Source organism: Eulemur rufifrons, chromosome 4 (genome assembly GCF_041146395.1).
Source record: "Eulemur rufifrons isolate Redbay chromosome 4, OSU_ERuf_1, whole genome shotgun sequence".
NCBI lineage: Eukaryota > Metazoa > Chordata > Mammalia > Primates > Lemuridae > Eulemur > Eulemur rufifrons.
The window spans coordinates 22,336,060-22,353,755 of NC_090986.1; the positions used below are offsets into that span (position 1 = coordinate 22,336,060).

At 34.1% G+C, this 17,696-nt stretch overlaps 1 protein-coding gene and 1 pseudogene across 5 annotated transcripts in view; both read right to left on the reverse strand.

Moving 5' to 3' along the window:
• Positions 1-17,696, reverse strand: part of FGF14 (fibroblast growth factor 14) — a 644,239-nt gene that overhangs the window by 80,409 nt on the left and 546,134 nt on the right. The gene's annotated exons all lie outside the window — the stretch shown is intronic.
• LOC138382596 (DNA-directed RNA polymerases I, II, and III subunit RPABC3-like) lies at positions 12,000-12,451 on the reverse strand (annotated as a pseudogene).

Genomic DNA, 17,696 nt, shown 5'->3' on the forward strand with positions numbered 1-17,696 from the left:
AAAAATATTTCAGTAAACAGCCAAAATCTAGTTCTAAAGAATTCTTCTAAAACAAGATAAATTTATCAAACAAAGCCTACAAGAAATATGGGATTATGTAAGGAGGCCTAACATAAGAATCATAGGTATCACTGAGGGCAAAGAAGAAAATACACAAGGGTTGGAAAACCTACTTGAGGGAATAATTGAAAAAGATTTCCCCAGACTTGCTAGAAATCTAGATATTCAGGTACAAGAAGCTCAAAGGATTTCTGGGAGATTCATCACAGAGAGGCAATCACCACAACACATGATCATCAGACTTGCCAAAATAAACATGCAAGAGGCACTTCTATGAGTCATAAGGCAAAAGCATCAGAGAACTTACAAAGGAAAAACCATCAGACTAACTGCAGATTTCTCAAATGAGGCCTTACAAGCCAGAGGAGACTGGGGCCTCATTCTCAGTCTTCTCAAACAGAGTAATGGCCAGCCTAGAATTTTGTATCCTGCAAAACTAAGTTTCTTATATGAGGGAGAAATAAAGACTTTCTCAGACAAGCAAATACTGAGGGAATGTGTCTAAACAAGACTTCCCCTACAGAAATTACTCAAAACTACATTATACATGTATCAACACAACAGACACCCACCAGTATAAAATCACAGAAAAGCTAAAGGCACAAGAATGGATTAATAAAATGTGGTATATGTATACCATGGAGTTCTACTCAGCCACAAAAAACAATGGTGATATAGCACCTCTTGTATTATCCTGGATGGAGCTGGAGCCCATTCTACTAAGTGAAGTATCACAGGAATGGAAAAACAAGTACCACATGTACTCACCATCAAATTGGTACTAACTGATCAATACTTAGGTGCTCACATGGAAGTAATATTCATCGGGTGCTGGGTGGGAGAGGGGTGGTAGGGATGGGTAAACTCATAATTAATGGGTGTGGAATGCATTGTATAGGTGATGGGCATGCTTGTAGCTCTGGCTTTGGTGATGCAAAGGCATTATATGTAATCAAAATATTTGTACCCCCATAATATTCTGAAAATTTTTTTTAAAAAGAAAATAAATAAATAAATTGGGAGAAAAAAATAAAGATAGAAGGCCTAAAAAAAAAAAAAAAGACGGAAATCAAAAGATTCTTTGAATTAAATGACAATGGAAACACAATTTATCAAAATATGTGGGATTCAGCAAAACTGTCCAAGAGGAGTATTCATAGCCTAAATGCCTACATTGAAAAGACAGAGATCACCAATTAACAATCTAATGAATCATCTCAAGGAATTGGAAAAGGAAGAGCAAATCATTCTCAAGCCCACAAGAAGAAAAGAAATAACTAAGGTCAGAGCAGAACTAAATAAAATTGATAACAAAAGAATTATATAGAAGATTAATGAAACAAAAAGTTGGTTCTTTGAAAAGATAAATGAAATTGACAGGCGTCTCACTAGTTGAAACAGAAACAGAAAAGAAAGGTCCCTAATAAGCTCACTCAAAATGAAAAAGGAGATACTACAACTGATACCATGGAAATACAAAATATCTTCTCTGAATACTATAAAAATCTCTATGCACATAAATTTGAAAAAATAGAGAAAATGGACAAATTCTTGAAAATACACAACCTCTCTAGGCCCAATCAGGAAGAAATAGAATACCTGAACAGAACAATATCAAGTAACGAAATTGAAGCAGCAATAAAAAATCTGCCAACAAAAAAAAAAAGTCCTGGACCAGATGATTTCACAGCCAAATTTTACCAGACCTACAAAGAAAAACAGGTACCTATATTGCAGAAATTATTTCATAAGATTAAGAAGGAAGGAATCCTCCCCAACTCATTCTACAAAGCCAATATCACCTTGATACCAAAGTCAGGAACTAGACAACAAAAAAAGAAAACTACAGGCTAATATCCCTTATGAATATAGATGCAAAAATTCTCAATAAAATCCTAGTAAACCAAATTCAGCTGCACATCAAAAAAGGTGCTTACATTTATCAAAAATTTGTAAAAGCATTAATATAGAATATGTGTATATGTAAATTCAGAAAAACTTTAACATAAATTTTATGTCATACATTTTGTTACTCATGGTTAGCACATAGCAATGTACTAGGTAATGACATTTTTTAAACACATGATTTCCTTATGGAGTATTAAATTATATGGGCTATCCACATGATCTTTTGAGTAAAATTTGGGCACAAATGTGTTTTCAAATAAGTGTATGCCAGAATATATCATGATACTTGCCCTTCATAAGATATTTTATGTAACATTTGCATACATTTAATTTAATATGTGAATACCCCCTGACACAAGCACACATATACTAATCTATAAATTATCTTTTTAATTCCAGGTTAATATGTGAATAAAAAATAATTAAGGAGACTTTTGGCATCTGGGATTTATTAGGCACTCACATTTTTGATAAATGTAACTAACCACCGATGACAAATCATATTTTGTGAAAAAGGGCTGCAACTTTAAAATAGTTAATATAGTTTAATAGTACTGATTAGCTCCCGGAATGCAGTAATTTATAAAATTGTACTATAGCACCCTGAAAATGTTATTTAACTTGAATATAGCAAAGTATTAAAAATAGAACTAGTCTAGACTCCTTTTTCTAACAATATTAGCATCATTACTAATACTCTTGAAATGAAAGTAGCCCAACAATTTTATGTTTGAGGATCAAAGACTGTTTTTGAAGAGAATTGTGGGGGTTCTATCACAGTGCTAGATCTCCCAAATTCTAAAAAAACTGATTTAATACTTATTTAGGGTGATTTTTTTCCCCTCTGGAATGCAATGCACTTACAATTTTCTGTGTGAGCTTCTATCTAGCCTAACATAACACACTAAATTCAGAAAAAGTAAGAGGCACAGATGATTATAAAGAAAAGAAAAAGAGAAGGGATGATGCACAAAGGAATAAAATTTAAAAAATAAGGCTCCATAACCTTATTCTAAGTTCACTCCAGACAGCATGCCATTTTTAGTGGACTAGCACTCATGTTGTATATAAAATGGAATTTTTAAAATCAGTTTCTGGGACATAAGCACTACTATTCCCATTCTGACTATTGAGAAGAACTAGAGTTGCACCAATATTTTAACTTACTTGTTGAGGAAACCTATTACCTGATAAATGCCCCCAGTTGCTAACCCTACTGGGTAGAAGTTAGTAGGCTCGACAGCCTCATAACGTTATGATTCCTGGAATTAGGTAAAGATTACTCACCTTACATGTTCTCTCTGAAAGCTAAGAGGTATCAAAGCAACATAATCCTCATTTATGTCCTCCTATTAAGTGGGCATTTTTTTTTCTTTTTGCTACTACATGTGCATTTTGCTGTGTGGGTCTCTTAAAGCATCATTTCTCTGCTCTAGCATTTTATAATTTGGGAAAAAAAGATGGGAATTCCATAAGACTCCTAGGTCAGGGAAAATAAACACTGAATATATACACCTTTTTAAATAGGAAGGGTATACTTATACCACTTGCAAACAAAGGAGTGAGTGGAAAGGAAGTGGTTGGAATTACAAATATAAATACAGTGAGATTGTTACTTGCTGCCAAGTCAGGGAGATATTTTAAATATTTGGAGCTTACAAAATTATTTTAATAACTTCCACAATACTATGTCACTGAAGTAAGGAAAACACTTGATTCCCAGGCCCTCGGTGGGGTTTTATCTGGTACAGAAATGATACTATTCTGCATAATTCTGGTAGAACCGAGGAATAGTTTGTGTCTGGTAACCTATTCTGAGAGGATAATGTAATGGTTTAAAGATTGGAGCAAGGCTGGGTGTAATAGTTCATGCTTGTAATCCCAGCACATATATGTTTATGGGATGAGTGAAATAAATTAATGAATAAAGATTTCAAAAATATAAATAGCAAATAACAACTCATAGCTAAAGTGATTTGAGTTCTTGGCTTTTGATAAATTAGGGAATTGATCCAGTGCTGTTAATATTTCACTTGATATATGTCCTATATTAAAAATCTGAGAGTAACAACTATTTTTTCACATTTCAGACAAAATTTTTCAGCTATCTTATGTTTTACAGTAAAATAATATGTCAAGATGACTTGATAAAAAGTGCACATATTTAGAAAAATACTTTATGTAGAGAAAAAAACACTTAATCTGAATTCTAGAAATTTATTTTTATTTTCAGAATACATGATTAAAAATCTTTTACCATGTGCCTTTTTATTAATACCAATGACCACTAACCACCCTGGCAGTCAATCGCCTCCTCTCCCATCTTTAGGTGTTATCAAATCTTAAAAGTACCTCCTCAGTGCCTTTCCTCCCCTGCCTTTCACAAATATCTGTCATTTGTTTCCCAGACTTAATGATCCACTCCACCCTCCTTTCACCTCCTTATCACACCAATTCAGTTATGAGAATTGCCCACAAACATGGATGCTTAATGTAAACGTCCACATTTTCTTCTTTCTTTCCACCAGCCCAGATATCAGCATCCAGCTCTGGTAGCAAGGTCCTTCTTCCTTAACCTTCCTGTGGAGTTACACGATAACGTTTATTCCTCTACTTGACAGCATGGGGCTGTCTCTCCACAGGAAACGTTGCCCACCTTGTTGGTACAAATATACTTATTGCCAGAATAACCAAGAAGACTAATAAGTCTGTTTGAGTCTTTCATTGTTCTTTCATTTTTTTTTTTACTTACACATTACTTGTAAATCTGATTGCTGATTAATAGTTATCAAAACCATTGTGGAAATACAAAGACTTCTATGCAAGTGTTCATAGCAGTATTATTCATAGTATGCCCAACACTGGAAACAACCCAAACGTCTATCACCTGGTGAGTGGGTAAACAAAAAGAGGCGTATCCATAGAATGAAATCCTTATTTGCTGATTCCCATAGATGTACCTCAAAAACATCATGCTAAGTGAAAGAAGCCAGGCACAAAACACTAAATATTATATGAATCCATTTAGATGACATTTCCACAAAAGACACAATTACAGACACAGAAACCAGATCAGTAGTTATCTGGTTGGATGGAAGTGAAGGTTGACTGCAAAGAGACACTAGGGAACTTTTCAGAATGATTGAAGTGAATTGTGGTTATGACCACATGATTGTGTTAATTTACTAAAACTCATTGAATTGTACCCTTAAAAGGTGAATTTTATGGTATATAAATTATGCTTCAAGCTGTTAAAAAATAGTGAAGATAACTTTTTTTAAAGTCACAAAACTATGTTTTTGCATTGTTTTATTTCACATATTTTTTCACTTAAATTCTACCCCCCCTACACACACACACTTTTTGTTCCAGCTCCCAGCTTCCGCATTTCTGACCAGCTCCCAGCTTCTGCTCTGGGAACCATGGTTTTTGCAGCAAGTGTTCAGTTGCCTGTCCACTTCCTAAGAGTGACCAAGTGTTAGGTCTTTGAATGATGTTCACTGACTGGGTAATACAGCACCTCTAGGGTCCCAGTCACAGAGAACCTCCAACAGCCCACTGATGGCTGCCTGGGATTCTTTCATGAAGCTGTAGCTACCGGGTACTGGAGGCTGCTCTTAACCTTATATTTTAAGAAGCACTGAAAACAAGGGCAGACTGGAGACACTTTGACAAGGATGCCACGCTGATGATTGACCGCCACTTTTCACTGACTTGATGAGCTAGTTAGCGGACCCAAGATGCTGACAGTTGAAGCTGGGGGAGGCTGGCATAGCCACTGGGATAAACTCATGTAGATTTCTCCCAAGCACTTTGCCAAGAAGTAACTAGATGTTTCCAAGTGCCCAAGTGTGCAAAATTCAAGAATGATGTGGGAAAGAAACTAAGTCGTGCAGTGCTGACAGGTGGCTGATGGGTTATGAGCAAGAGAAGGGATAAGCCCTCTTAACCACAGATGAGAGGAATTTCATCTGAATTAATGCAATTGAATTCATGCCTTCATTATTCTGGCATTATTGCAAAGGCTATAAAAAAGTTGGCTTACCTGAAATCTAAAGGGAGATTTAAGGTTGAAAAGTTTTATTTAATACTTACCTCTTTGACTTTTGGAACTTCTTGCTCTCCCTCTCCTACCTAAGACAGGATTAAAAATTCATCTAAAAGTGAAATTATACACTTGACCTACAAATAACATAATATCAACTTATTCCCTAAAATATAGTTACCTGGGTCACTGTTTTGATCTAAGTCATTTAATAAAACAAAATTATTATAAAAAGCCCTATAGCTACAGAGATCTGAAAAAAAAAATTACACATCATAAACAGTACCTTACTTTGGATACAAAAAATTCAGCTCATCTCAGCATGATTTTTGCATATTTTAATAAGGAAAAATATGCTATTTTTGTGCTTCATTAACCTTCTTATACCCTCATGAATAAGTGTAATTGTATAGATGTCTGATTACAAAACTCTTAGTTAAAAGATAGAGAAATCCAACATATTGTTTATATTATTTACTTTTATCAGAAAATAAGTTACACATATTCACATAGAGGGAGTATATTTTAAAAATCACCCTATTTTTACAACACAAAGATAATCACTGTTAACAATGGAAAAATTTCTTCTATTGTAATGTTAAAAGTATAATTGTTACTTTGCTAAACTCAACTTCTTTATCAATTTTGACTCATTTTTTTAAATCAATTTTGGGCAGGTTTTTAAAAGCTATGTAAGACAATTGTTTTCTTCTGCCAAAGGAAACGCTTAAGGCCACATCTCACTGACTTCTTTCTCTCGTCTTTAAAGCATTTTGTGAGAGGACTAACATAGTGTCCTTGCTGAATTGTTCTGAGATCTTAAGTAACTAGCTGTTTCCCAAAATGTACATGAGCTAATCTGTGGTTATAATCTCTTAGCATTACGGGACCCGGTTTCTCAATGAGCATCTAGAATACTGGCAATGTTCAGGCCATAGCCACTTTATTTTATAGTCATTCTTAAGAAACCCCTTTTTTTTCTGGTTCACTTTAATAAATAGATGTGAGGCTTGTCTTCCAATTAATTAATTAACAAAGATGCTTTGAAGTACCTGAAGCATAAAGAAATAAAGAAAAATACCTGAATAAAACTTAAATACAAAATTTGCTCTAAAATGTAAACACTAATTACTTATTCGGGACTTCAGATAAAAATACTGGCATGTTATTCAGAAGAGCAAAGCACAACCAGTCAAACTATATTCTTTCTGTCCAATATAGCTTCAGGAACACAATTTTATTATTACTAATGCTATTACTTGGTTTTGCAGTATCTTCTTTGAAAAGGCACTTCAATTAATCTTTTATTTTTAATTTTAATTTATTTTTGCTTTTACTGGTGAGAAGTTGGAGACATGAAAAGGTTAAATTTAGTCTCTGAAGTTCTGGGTAAAGGTGCTCTTTTAAGTAATGCTGCCTGACTTTCCTCCCATAAACTTAATCAGCAATCTGGATGCCACTAGGATTGAGCCACCGCATGAGCATGAGTTCATATAAAACAGAGAAAATGAGCAAAATTTGCCTAGAAAAAGTGATAGTCTGAGAAACATTTCTATCCTTTGGTCTCCTAGAGAACTGGTAGCTATGGTTTTGGTTACTGAAACAATAAGAGAGAAACAGATTGTAAAAATACTACCATGTACAACTGTATAGAACATAAGTGATCTCAATAAATTATAAATCATCCTTATTATCCTTCACTAACTTGCTCTTTTGTTCCCTCAGTCAAGGCGCATTTATCGAATGCTTGTTATACATTTGGAACTCTATGAAAGGCTCTTAGAAAGTCAAGGTGACTGAAACACAAACCATGACTTGAAGATGCTCTAACCAAGGGAAAAATACTTGTTGACATTTGAAACCTTGACATTTGAAACCTCAATAAAGCTTGAATCTACTAAGAATATTCTGTGTCATACTGTCAGGAATGAAATATTAGTTTTAACTTCTTTTGTTATTTTCTTTAAACTTCTTTAGGTGGAAATGCTTCTGGACCAAACCTAAACTCAGTAATTCTGATAAAGGAATTATTCCCAATTGATACTTTCTCTATCAGTTTTTGCCCTTCTAAAAGACTTGAGCTTGGATGCCCGCCAAAGCAGGTCCTCTCTCTGTTATATGGGACATTTTGAGTAATATGTTCCATCCTATCTTCTGCTATTCCTCCAATTTTCTTACAATGGTGTAAGGCCATTGAAAAATATGTATGTGTGTGCTGTAGTCAACCCAAGGAAGACTGAAACCAATGGGCAGTGTCCGTACAACCATAATGTTAATTTGAAATCTTTGTGGTTTCTTTTGGTTATCACAAGTACACTCTTAAGTATTTGGATGGTTTAGAGAGTTTTATTAATACGTATCAATAGGTATCTTAAGCAGGAGTACAATCCACTAGTATTTCCCAATGAATTGTATTTCTAACCATTTCAAAATAGTTTATAAACTTTCAGAGAGTAATACAAGTTAATCAATTTAAGATAAACAAAGCTCTATTTTTACCAAAGGAAGTGGAACATGAACCTTTAACATGCAATGATTCCTATGCAGAGCTCAGCCCTCCTGATTTTATTTTATTAATAGAATTTCCAGTTTGCCTATTTTCCCCAACATCAGTTCATCTATGCATTACTCTTCTGTTACTCCTGGTCAAAAATCACTTCTTTATTCATTTATTCAACTTCCTTATTTTGAAACTCACTGCCCAGGTTACAGTCTGGGTCCTCCTGAGCAGTTACCAATTTAAAAAACAAATCTGATAGCAGTCATTTGCTGAGCATTTACTGCATGCCAAGTTCTTTGTGCTCACTCATTCCTCATAATAAGCAAAGAAGGTAGGGATTGTTTACCCTAAATTTAGAGGAGAGGAAACCAAAGCTTAAAGAGTTTAGAAAAGTCACTAATACCACAGAGCTCTTAAATTAATTGAGATGTTAATTTGTGACAAACTAAATCATCTAAAAAGAGCAGCAAGGAAACATAGGTCAGGGAAGGAGGTGTTGTAGATGAGAGCAGGAGAGAAAGAGCCAAGATTCTTTTCTTTATAAAGAAGATTTTTTTTTTTCTTGAGACAGGATCTTGCTCTGTTGCCCAGGCTGGAGTGCAGTGGTATCATCATAGCTCATTGCAATCTCAGACTCCTGGGTTCAAGTGATCCTCCTGCCTCAGCCTCCCAAGTAACTGGAACTACAGATGTGTGCCACCATGCCCAGCTAATTTTTGTATTTTATGTAGAGATGGGGTTGCACTGTGTTGCCCAGGCTGGACTCAAACTCCTGGTCTTAAGTAATTCTCCTGCATCAGCCTCCCAAACTGCTAGGACTACTGGCATGAGCCACTGGGCCTGGCCTTATAAGGAAGATTTATTTTTTTAAATGAAAAATCAAATAAACTCAACTGAAAGCCCCTGCAGGCAGTATGGATTAATCCAGAGGTTCCTTATGATAACCATGCATAGCAGTAGGGCATCTTGCATCAAAACTAGGTCCAGAGACTCAGTGTGTATAGGAGAGAGATCCATGTTTTAGTAGGGATAGAGATATTAATATCTTCAATTACTTTCTAGCTATCAATAATTTAACTTCCAAATAAATAGAAAGGAATAACATAGCATAATTTTGGTTCTTAAAAAAAGGATGTGAAATTGAATTTTTCAAGTTATTTCAAAATAACTGCAACATCCATCATCAGCTTGATTTCATTTCTGGCATCAAAAAAGAAGGTATTCCTCTTTCAAAGCTATTCTAATATGGATTTTTTGAATTTCTGTGACGATACATGATAGATCAAGTGCAGGTATTACAATGAGGGAGAAAACATGCCTGCCTTTATACCTTCTATCTTTGGAGTTTAAATCCTAACTTTTGCCCAGTCATCTCTCTCTCATGTTGAAGCCCTCCCTGATGTATGTCACCAACAGATGTTCCAGGGAACAGGGTATATAATTAGAAAAAAGGGTATACTTGGGCCTCAACTTTATATTCATTGTTGTTGTCATCTAAGATCCACAAGCTTTTGGCAAATCAACTTTTCCTAGCTATTTCTTGGCTGACAGCAGGTGAAAAGATTTAAGATGAGAATTAATTACACTGATATAAAGCTACCAAGGGACATGCCTGTGAGAGTTGCTCATTGGCCCCAAAGGACATAAAATGTCAGAGAAACAGCAGCAGCAATATATCAATGAACCAAATGTTTCTGATGCTTGACAGAACACATTATATCAATAAAAGATGTTGTGTTCTGTAATGAGACTGTACAAGAAAAGAATTTTAAAAACACCACTTTTCAGCAGATATACTATTTAAAACAAGGTTTCCTTATATATAACACCAATGGTGAATAGATCAATCCTATATAATTTTTAATATTTTTGCTATTAAGAAGGAGGGAAAATAGATTAAAATAAAATAAATACTGGCTAATAATAAAAATAAAATTATGAAACTGGGCCAAAATTAACATATCCAAGGGGAAGGTTAAGACTTCATATTCTGTTTATACTTCTGAGCTGAATTAGGACAGCTAAATCATAGTTCATATTTAAGAAGAAAAGGTAAGTTTGGGTTAAAAGTACTGTGTTTCTCATACTAAAAGCTTATCGAAATATATTATTTTTTCATGTCAGTGGAGAAAGTATTATATCTATGGCAATGCAAGAGTGATTGTGAAAAGAAATATTGAAAGTACTTTTTTAGTCTATGATTACACTCCTTTTTTCTATTCAATTGAAGTATAACGTATACATTTTAAAGTGCCCAAATATTAAGTTTATAGCTACCCTACAGTGTGTATGCACACACATACACCCCAGATCAATAAATAAAACATTTTTAGCACTTTAGACTCACTTATGCTTCCTCCTAGTCAATATTCTCTCCCAGAGGTAACCATTATTCTGACCTCTATCATAAAAGATTCGATTTTGAATGTTTTTAAGTTTCATGTGTAATGACTATTCCTCATGTATTCTTTTGTATCTGGCTTCTTTTGCTCCTTATTATATCTGTGAGATCCATTTAGGTTCTTATGTGTATCAATAGTGTGTTAGTTTCACTGCTGTGAATATATACAATTCTATAGTATGAATATACTACAATTATTTATACATTCTACTATTGATGGACATTTAAGTTGTTCCAGTTTGGGGATATTACTCCTAATGCTGTTATTAATATTCTCATATATGTCGCTTTAGTAGAAACAAACACATCTCTCAGCTATATACCCAGGAGTGAACATGTTATGCTTTTCTTTTATTATTATTTCACAATATTACAGGGGTACACACATTTAGGTGCACATGTTATGCTTTAAAGTATATACATGTTTAACATTAGCAGACTTTGCCAAATGTTTTCCTAAATGATTATACCAACTGACATCCCAAGACAATATATGAGAGTTCTCTCTGTTCTACATTATTGTTAATACTGAGGATTCGCAATTATTTTAATTTTAGCAATTCTGGTGGGAGTCTAGTAGTATCACTTTGTAGTTTTGATATTTTTTTGATGAGTAAAGGTGCTAAGCACCTTTTTATAAGTTTATTGTCTATTTGGATATCCTCTTTTGTGAAGTGCTGTTTCAATTTATTTGCTCATTTCTAAGTAACTTGTCAAGTTTTTTTTTTTGTTGGTGGTGTTTCATAGGCTTTTAAAATATTCTCAGTATCAGTATTTACATACAGCTTATATTAGAAGAACTGTGACTAAAATAAACTAACTTTACTTAACATTTCAGTCTGAAAAAAGCAAAGTTTAATTAAAAAATCATATACACAAAACAACTTCTGATTCATTTAAGCTCTCCCGCTGGGTCCTTCACAGGCAAGTCCGTTTCCCATTGAGTCCAGATCAGCTAAAGACACACCCACAGGAGAAAGGGGGCCAGCCTCTCCTTAACAGGAGAACAATAGCATCTGTATCTCAGGCTTCACCAATGTCCATGACCTGAGTGACTAATCATCAAAGCTGGCTTCCCTCGTAGTTCAGAAGGCCAGTTTTTTCATAAGCAGATAAACTCTGGAATCCACCTCAAACCCATGCAGGTTGTTGGCATCACCCTGCAGCCTCATGAGCAGACCCCCACCCACATGTAGGCAGAGAGGGTGTTGCTGCTTCAGTAGAAGTTTCATCTCCCTCAATCCTGTGCACTTTCCCATACATCACATACTCAAATTGGTCAGCCCTGGAAGGCCTGTCATCAGTGGGGTTGTATTCACCATTATCCAGGGTTACCATCTTCATACAAGGTACTAGCTATGACCAACCGGAACTTACCACTCAAGTCTACAGGGTAAATCTGGATGTCTACATCTAAGATGAGATCCATCTTGAAAGATTCACTCCCACAATGCAGTCGAGACACTCGGTCAAATTTCTTGCCCTCGAGGTCAATGTCTTTCACATCGAAAATATCCTCAAACAGGATGTCTGCCATCATGAGGGGGACCAAGGGAGAAGAAGCAGCACTGAGCACATGACCACCACTGCGGGTATGCACATCTCCTCACGTGGAGAAAAGGAGAGGAGGAAAAAAGCAGCTCCTCCACTTCCACACATCCCCACAGGCCTGGCTGCTCCAGGAGCACCTCCCTGGGGGAGCCATGAGGAAAGGAAGGGCATGAGCTCTTTGTCAGACATAGGTATTACAGGTATCTTCTCCCAGTCAGTAGCTTGCTTTTCATTCTCATAATGCTCTTTTAGTGAACAGTTCTTAGTTTTAAGAAAGAACTAAGAACTTATCAATTATTTCTTAAGTGTTTAGTGCTTTTTATACACTGTAAGGAAAAACTTCTACTCCATGATCATGTAGTTATTCATTTATGTTGGTTTTCTCTAGAAATTTTTCTTCTGAAAGTTTTGTTTTACCCTTTTCATTTGGGTCTATGTTCTCATTTCAACTTAGTATACATATATTGTGTGAGATAGGGAATATGGTTTCTTTCCCCCCCGCCCCACATAGGTATACTGTTGATTTAACATCTTTTTATTAAAAACACCATTACATCCCCACTGAATTGCAGAAATGACTTTATCATAATTCAGAAAACCATCTATTTTTGAGATCAGTAGTCTATTCCATTATTAAATTTGTCTATACTTTCACCAAAAGCACAAACTATCTTATTGCAACATCTTCATAGATGTCCTGAGATATGTAACATAAGTCCTTCAAATGTTTGGTAAATATCATTGGCATTTCCATCCAAATTTTAGAATAGCTACAAAATTTCTACCAAAAAAAAAAAAAAAAACTGCTTGGATTTTGATTTGGTTCCTAGTGGATCTTTACATCAATTTGAAGAGATGTAATATCCTAATATTGAGTCTTCAATTCATGACCAAGAATATCTCTTTCTATTTATCTTGGAATTTCCTGAGCTTCTTACATCAAACTTTTTATATCATGCATAAACAGTTTTTTTAAAATTTTTAACCAGTTTGCTCAGCCGTAGTCTCTTCAATTATTACTTTGCTATTCTTTCTCTCCTTTCTTGAGATGATGTCACTGTTTTTGTTTGATTTTTAAATTACTATGCCATTTTCTTCTATAGTAAACGAATATTTGATATTAAAATCATAAAATAATTTTAGGATTGTGATATTTTGATGTATAATAAAAATATATTTGGTCTTAGTCCCAGTTTCCCAGCCCCCGGCTCCTGAAACCCTTGAAATATCCAACATGGTGTGTCTTTTTGTGTGCAATTGAGATGACTGATAATGGGAGCTCCTGGGTAGTCTTAGCACGGGAGCTGGTTGCCAGAAGAATCAACCAAGTGAATAGAGGGTTGCAGTTTTCAGCTTTAACCCCAACCTCCAAGGTTAGGAGAGGGACTGAAGATTGAGTTGATCACCAATGATCAGTGATGTAATCAATCATGTCGACATCATGAAGCCTCCATGAAAACCCAAAAGGACAGAATTTGGAGAGCTTCCAGGTTGCCTAATACGTCCACATGCTCCAACTCCCCAGGGACATCATTTAAATATCCTTTGTAATTAATTCAAAATAGTAAATAAAGTGTTTACCTGAGTTCTGTGAACCACTCTAGCAAATGATATAACCAGAGGAAAGGGCTGGAGGAAACTATAATTTATAGCTGGTTGGTCAGAATTTCCATAGGACTGAACTCACAAATAGTGTCTGAAGTGGGTGGCAGTCTCGTGGCATTGATCCCTTAGCCTGTGGGATCTGACACTAACTCCAGGAAGACAGTGTCAGAATTGAATTGAATTATAGGACACCCAGTTGGTGTCCACCAGAGAATTGCTGTGCAGGGGGAAAAAACACATCTGATGTCAGAAGTAAAGAGTGTTGAGAGTATAGTAAGAAGAGAAATGGTTTGTTTTTTTCTATTACACAAGAATTTCAACATAATCCTGAGTCTGTAACTTTTACCAAACTGTTATTATGAAAAAAGAGGGGACATAAGAAAATACCATTAATTTTGTCTCTGCATTTCTAATCTTTGCCAACTATTTACAAAACTAGAATAGATTGTGATAACTCATATCCTACCTAAATATTATGATGTAATACCCATCCTATGGTTAATACTGCAGGAAAATCCACTCTGATATAAAGTATGCACCCTGAATCAGACTGTGTGGTGTAAATATCATCAGAATATATTATTTATATTATTTATATCCACAAAACCTACAGTAGATGAACAAATGCTATTAAAATACTTTGAGAAGATACAAGTGTCTCAAGCTATTTGTAAGGTAGTCATGTATTTAACGTGAGATAGTTCCAGCCAAGAAATAAATCACATTAGAACCGTATCATGAGGATTGTAAGGAGGTTGAATCTGACATTTCCCGACATGAACATAAAATTCTAAACATAAGAATCATATCACATATATCCTTAAAAAACAATACACAGAGTTCTCTAAAAGTTGGTTTATAAGGCTTTTGCCATTCAATTGTGCAATGATGTTATCATATGTTAATATTTGTAACACATGTCCTGTTTACCAACTCATAATCCAGTTTATATATATGCAAATATGCATATCTATGTAAATTATATCTATTATTTAAAGCTGCTCTTATTACCATTTGAGAGGAAGTAAAATAGAACATATATTTCAAAAATTAGAATTTTCTTTCTCACAGTTAAAACAAGCAGTCATCAATATATTCATCTTTTAGTCTTATCTTCTCTATCATTTTCTCAGTGTTCCAATAATTTAATACCCTTTTGCCACTAAATTCTCCATGTCTCACAGGGACACCTAGCAATAAAGCTTTATCCAGAGGCATAGTCTACAGAAATGTAATAGGCTGAGTCTAATTTGATTCATTTGTCCCATTCTATCACTAAATACTCATATTGACATACATCAAATTTTGAGTAGCCAGATCATAAACAGATAACCAATGAAATAGTTCTCCTACTTACATCTCAAGCTTTTATTGATTAATTAATATTTACTTAAAATAATTCATCATCTCAAACTTCCCATGTCCCATATGCCAGGCTCTCAAATTTTTTCATTAAAATGTAATATGTGGAATGGAAAGAACACAGAGCTATCTTATATTGTTTCAAATTAAAATAAACAGAAATATCTCATTTTCTTATGCAGTAACATCTATTTACTGGTAGTTTTACCTTAAATGGTATATATAATTTGATGCCAGCTTGATAAGTAACATAAAATTATTTTTAAAAGTATTCCAAATTTAGTCTACATTTAAAATTAAGCATGAAATTTTTAGGTAAGAGAGTCATCTGCAAATATATCTGCAACATATTTAACTTTAGCATAGTGAGAATCTAATAGGCTAGTGCATAGTGGTACTCCCTGTGGCTTTTCTGACACATAGCACTTCAAAGTTAGCTTATGAAACAACCAACTACCTCAGTATTCATGGCAATAACTACAAGATAAAGATAACATAGACACAGAGGTGTCCTAATCTTGTGAACATTTATTAAAATAGTAAATCTTACTTTATAAGAAGTGAAATAATATATTTATGTGGTAATTTATATTCCTAAGAAAATAACAGCATCCAATTAGACAAGAAAAAATTTTCTATTTTTCTGTCAATACATAACAAAATCATACATAGAAATTACCATTTTAAATGCTAATTTTAAGAGAATTAATGTTTAAAGGGTATATGTCATATTTTAAAAATAGATTTTGTATAGCACTAGAAAATGTCCTTCTTTACATTGAAAATGCACATAGCTTGGTATTGATGACAAAATAGTTACCAGATGTACTATATTCGCAAATAATCAACTTTTAAAAAATATAATGATCATAAAATATTATATCAACCTCTCCTTGTTCTACTAGTTTGGCATTCCAAATTAAATGTGAGTTTTTATATTTATATTTTAAAATATAGTGTATCATTCTTATTTAAAGCCACCTAAGATTTGTTTTCTATAAATTTTCTTATAAGTACTTTCTATACTTTTTATCTCAAGAAAAAATGAGTGTTTTTCTAAGATATATATAAAAAATATCTGTGGAAGCATGCACTGAAATTCATTATTCCAATTATTTTTGTGTTTTATTTATAAGGAAATATTTGACAAAGAAAATAATATTTTTTGTTTTGGGATTTTTTCATAACTCAGATTGTCTATGAGTTTAAGACCATTCATGGAAATCATAATTATGAAATACAAAATTAATAATCACTCTTCACTTAGTTGAAGTAAAAACAAATCATAATTTTTCACTTTAGTTTCATTGATTGAATCACAATCATACCGATATAGATCTTTACTACTATAAGACATCTTCAACTACTTAGAGACATTAACTTCAATCATTAGAGGTAAATTTAAGCAAATCAACCTTCAAATTTGGCTAATTACTAAAAAAAAAAATGTGTGATACATTGCTATGCTCACTCTAGGAATGCCAAGACAGATTTCAGTGTCATGTCTGAATTATGAAACCTACTCCTTTATTCTCCCAAGTAGAACTCATTCAAATAAATAATTATACATTAAAAATAACACACATATCTTACATATACACACATACATATACATATATTATTCTGATTTTTAAAAATAGAACAATAGGCACGAGGAGATGATTTGCAACCGTTTTAGTGCAGTAGTTTCAGTACCTACTACATATCAATTTGCAGACCTCAATATGTCCAATATGCTGATAGGTTTGCTTCTACGTGGCCGATTCAAGCACAGTACAGGAAAGTATTTCTGTAACGCTGCTCTTTGAGAATTGAATATGGTCATTGGATCCTGCCTCCAAGCCATTTAAAATGAACACACTCATCCCTGGTAACAGTTTTTGTGACCATATGATACGCATTAACTGTCGAATAATTCCTAGAGCATTTCAAAGGCTTTAAAAATAAAGTAGATTTTTTTTTTTTTTTGCAAGGAGATGAGAGAAAGCATGCCTCGTGCTGTTTATGAGTTTACCTGATAATCAATGTTGTCATGATGAAGTTTCCAAATTGCGGACTGAAAGGGCATCCCGTATCCTTCGTAGTCACACAGAAGAGTTCCACATGTACAAGAGGCCAACACTGACGTTTAGATTAGATCCGTAATAACCATGCTATCCTGCTTGGATGGATTTAATCTATGCATTAATTCAATTCCATACATGCTCTAATTTTATTCCAATTATGCTTGCTGGGTTGAGATAAAAATATCTCTGCCTTTAAAA